The sequence below is a fragment of the Cydia strobilella genome, chromosome 13 (genome assembly GCF_947568885.1).
Source record: "Cydia strobilella chromosome 13, ilCydStro3.1, whole genome shotgun sequence".
Classification (NCBI taxonomy): domain Eukaryota; kingdom Metazoa; phylum Arthropoda; class Insecta; order Lepidoptera; family Tortricidae; genus Cydia; species Cydia strobilella.
Genome location: NC_086053.1, coordinates 10973234 through 10978394, shown reverse-complemented (window position 1 = coordinate 10978394; position 5161 = coordinate 10973234). Strand labels below are relative to the sequence as shown.

At 33.5% G+C, this 5161-nt stretch overlaps 1 non-coding gene across 1 annotated transcript; it reads left to right on the top strand.

Annotated features, from left to right (window-relative positions):
• Nucleotides 1–209: 209 nt before the first annotated feature.
• On the top strand, nt 210–282 carry Trnad-auc (transfer RNA aspartic acid (anticodon AUC)). The gene has a single exon. It is a non-coding gene; the product is annotated as a tRNA-Asp (tRNA).
• The last annotated feature ends 4879 nt before the right edge of the window (nt 283–5161 follow it).

The following is a 5161-nucleotide window of genomic DNA, read 5'->3' as shown; positions in this document are numbered from 1 at the left end:
TATCACATTAGGTATTAAGTTCAGGTAAGATTAAATCGGGTGTTAATCTAAAATGTTTTGTTATTAACTACTGGAATTAGCACTAAAGAAATGGAAGAATAGAATAGAATAGAAATCTTAAGCTTAGAATAAATTTAAAAGTGGAAAAATTACTGTCGCTGGGGTCCCCTAGACCCTTATAGTGGGACGATTTGCTGACTATGGATGAGGTCTTGGTGGCTCAGTTGGCAGAGCGCTGGAGTATCAATCCAGAGGCCGTGAGTTCAAGTCTCACCCAAGGCAGTAATTTTTCCATTTTTAAATTTATTCTAAGCTTAATAGCATAGTTCGCAGACATTTCTGCTTGTTAATTAATTTATTTAAGCATGCGTTTATTTGTTATAATATGGCAAGATAACTCTACTCAAGATTATTAAGCATTGCTCCAACGTAGCCCCACCTTTACCCCCTTAATAGATGTCTCGGTCCAATTTAACATTTGACGTGTTTTTAATTTAGCGGTGCGCCTGCGGCAGTCGGCTGCACCTAAATAATGCACATATTTTACCCGAAATCATACCGCAGCCACTCATTACTGGTCTCATTTGAATATATCGTGTTTGTGTTCAGTCCTCCGTATAGGACATATTTTTTGTTTCAAACAATTTGAAGCTGATTTTGTATGGAGTAGCGCGATAATTATAGTTATGAATGGTTTAATGGAAAGGTTGAATGTATTACCATTTTAATTTGCGTGAGGTGTTTAGTTATTTTGATAAAATATTAAATAAATAAAAAAGTTTAACATTTTATGTGTCAGTTCACTTTTCACTAGCCATGGAAATGCAGTGAAAAATATCGGTGTTTATAAAGGTCGGGGTCATCAATTGCGTTAATCGATTACCTAATAATAATATAAACCTTTGTGTTAGTCGACTCATGGATATTTAGGGAAGTTAGATATTTAAGAAATAGTCTATAGCCCCCTATTCAAAGAGAATACAGCGAATTGAAGCGAGGCGGAAGTATTTCAAAATATCCTTATCCTGCCCATTGTGATTCGTAAAGGACATAGGTATTCAAGCCGGTATTTTATTCCGGTACAGCAAGTATTTCTATCAAGTAATTCTATCATGATCATGTCAATCTCAGGTCAATGCCTATTTTTTTTTAAGATGATGATTGATATCGCAATAATAGTTCAAATACTTATCAATATCCCTAAACATGCTCCTTAACAATATTGTCTTCGGTTACCGCAAATGTTACTCATCAATATTATTATGATCTAAAACTCATTATAGGTACGCTATTTTATAATTAATTATATTTATGTACGTAATATAATCTGTTTACATAGTTTTATTTCATACTCCTTCACCATTATTATTCGTTAATTACACGCTCTCAATTATTATAACCAAAACGCTGTCCCGGTCTGAGTCACATAAGCGCGACCGGTACGAAATACGAATAGCCATTTGCCGGGTCACCGAGGGTCAAACGCTCAACTCTGACCGTCGCTGCGACCAATAAGTTGTTTTCAAATGCTGTTTGTGCCTTTCCAATCGTGCAATATGTATTTTCGAAGGACAAAATAAATATTCACTTTAAATAGGACAATATGAAAAGGTCACATAGTAGTAGTATGATAACCAAGTAAGTTTCCAAAAATAAAGATTTTTTGCGGATTGAACTGTTACTTATTTTTAAAAACCAGAAGGCTTCGTAAATGAAGCAAAAAGTTAAGATATTGCTAATCTTTTCAATACAGAAGAAAAAACCCCACTCAACAATATTAATGATGTAGTTTTTCCTCCAAAATCAATTCAATGCACGGATTACAAGGTTGCCATTAAAATATTTTTACTTTTTATCATTATGGCCGCAAATGCTGTCATAAATTATAAAACAACGCCAAAACAGGTTAAAAAGGAAACATAAAGCCTGATGACAACCAAAGAATAGTGAATTTGCACATAAATGATAATCATTTGCTATGAACTGTCAATGATTATAAATATAGATGTATATTTCTTCCTCAATCGAAATGGACACGATAACCTCAAAACGGTTATCGATGAAATTTATATGGCGATAAAATTATTTATGTCCATTATTAGCACTTTATAGAATATCATAATTTGGTGAATCATGAGGTTGAATATGAACAAAAAATATAAGTATGTATATCTAAAGCTGAATGAATAAATAAACAAATGTTTCCGCTTAATTATTCGTTTACACTTACAGAGAATGCTAATTACGCATAAGTTAATAAAACTGAACCCGTTGATGACTGTATCTACAAACAAATTAATATTCCTCGTTCCTTGACAGACAAATAAGAAAAACGTTATGCTTTTAAAAAACGCGAACTTCCATTTGCAACGCCAAATCAGATTTTTATATATTTATCGCCACTTTTTTAAGTCGGGATCGCGCCAATACATTTGGTGTCTCCGCCTAAAACAAACAATTTGTAATCCTGAATTATGTGCTGCTGAATGCATACATTTAAGAGATATGAATCTTTAAGATGAGGGATGCGAAACTACTGTGCCGTTCTTGGAATTTTTGTCGACAATCGACAACAAGGTTGCTACGTATTATACCTACAATGTTATCCGTCGTACGTCGTACTATGTTACATTTTTATAGATAATTCAATTATTAATTTGATTTCCGTTAACCTCTTTTTAACATTATCGAAATATAATTATATCTATGTATTTCAAAGTTGAACTAAACACGACTTTATTTGGCGAAGCGTTTTATTTTACGTTTCTTCGTTTTATATTAAGTAAAATTTTTGTAGTCATTACTCGTATCGACTTTTGCAAAGTAAGATCTATTTAATTTAATTATTAATCCATTAAATATGTCATCTCGGTTAATAAACCTAATAAGAGACTTCTGCTAAAAGTATAGTATATTCTATTGTTTTGGTAATTTATTACTTCGAAAATGCATTTAATGTTAGTACATTCACAAATTTCAAAGGTTTCATTCAGCATCGTACTTACTGTATCGATAATAGCCACCACTAAACAATAGTAAGTCATCGACTTAAACAAATAAAAACATCGACATGACACTCGCCCCGACCTTTCCAGAACGGCGTGACTATTTGTCACCTCGCCCGACTCCCGTACAGACTCGCTGTGAACATGCTGATTCGCATTATGATCACCATTCCATAGAACCTAAACCCATTTAATATCACAATCAATTTTTAACTCAAAATCATTGAGCATACAGTCAAAATTACAATAACTTCTAGTAACATCTTCAGCTGTATTGAATCTCGGTAACAAATTTATTCGAACACATTCTTACCCAAGGGCCTTGTTAATCTAACTGCGTTGCGATCAATTTGACGTACATTGCATGCATTCTTAAAATTTAATACAGGCTGTAAAGATTCATTTCACTAAACTAATCGAGATTTTTACTATTTTTGTGTTTGTGGCGGAAAATATGATGCAATTAGTTAAAATACGCTATAACATTCATGTATAATTTTCCATAATAATTATATATTTAAAAAAAATCTGACCAAAAGCGATCCATATTCTGTTAGTAACATTTTAGCCTCTTAATATTATGTAACCTAGCTATATCTACTTAGACCTACCAATGACTATTTCTGTCCAGAACCTAATGAGCGGGCAGTCGAGACGCTCGGCTAACATTATATTGTCGCATAAACATTACAGGTGCAACAATACTGCTGTGGCATTGCTGCATTGGCGCGGATGCTGTCACTGATAACTTCCTTGACAAAATGAGTGACATTCGTTAATGCAGCAATTAGGTATAATATAACGTTAAGTTCGTCATTCCTTTTATCAAGGAAATTTAATACTTTCAATAATACAATGGTTTTTTTAAGCAATATTCGTGCATGTACGTAATTGTAATGTAGCTCAAACTGAACAACTTTACCATGGAACCAACCCTAACACTACAATGAAATGACAGGATTGTAAAGGCGCCCTCTATCATACCATACCGAATTTTATATCTACAAAAGCTTATTCATATCAAAATTTCTAGCACAGCAAATCGTGAGGCCGGAGATTTAATAGACACTTCACACCAATAATCTACATTACAATCAACTGTTGTGGTACTCGGACGCAGTAAAACTGGCCCTAAAATGAAGCCATAACAGACCAATCGTGTAGCTCAATGAATATTAAACATTTTATTTGCTATTAAATGTTTGAATTTCTATTCCGGCTGACGATACTAATACGGCGTTAACTTAGTATATTGTATATCGACAGTTAAAATTAGGGTGTGTTTAGAATGATACTAGGCCAGTTAAGTATTTGTTACCTTTTTGCCTCAAAGGTGGTAATTTTGGCTTCTAAGAATAGGTATAGGAATAATATTATAATAACGTGATATATTTTACTTCTTTTAGATGATCATTAACAAAAAATCTTGCTTTACGATTGAATTATTGCAAGAGACCTTTTCACAAGACTGCCCAAGAAAAGGAGTGAATTGTTATTTTCATTACTTCAATTGGCATCGAAACAAAACATTGTTCGAAAGTGTTTTCCAATTTAAGTTTGAGTGTAAACTAGTATTTACTTGTGTAGGTGTAGAGGAAGGCCCAGAAATTAGCTATTTAGAATAAATGGCCTACGAAATGATTGTTCAAATTTATTTCCGTGTCGTTTAAGTTCCAGTTAGAAGTTTCACATTTGATCACCGATAAGGCCGTGGTACCTTAGGAACGATATAAATAAGAGACCTCGTAACCATCGAGTATGTCGCTAATAGACTACGATGAATACGATGATATATTAGAACTTTATTCAATTAACACTAAATTAATAGATATCCGCCTGCGACCATACAGCGCGCAGACCACGGATCATAAATTACAGACAGTCAAATTCGAATTAAGTTGAGTACCTCAAGCCGTGCCATAATCATTCTTCATAAGACACTGCACTCGTCTAATGATTCCCAAAACTCCGACTACCGAACTAATAAACATCAATCAAGCGCCCAGGAACTATTAAAGTTACAACGAATCAATCACGGCATTGTCTATAACGAATCTGGATTTATGCAAACAAGAGAAAAAAGAAAAATTAAAGGGAATAAAGTTTGACGTGTACCTACTGTGCAATATAAGAGAGAATCGATTAGTCATTATTTG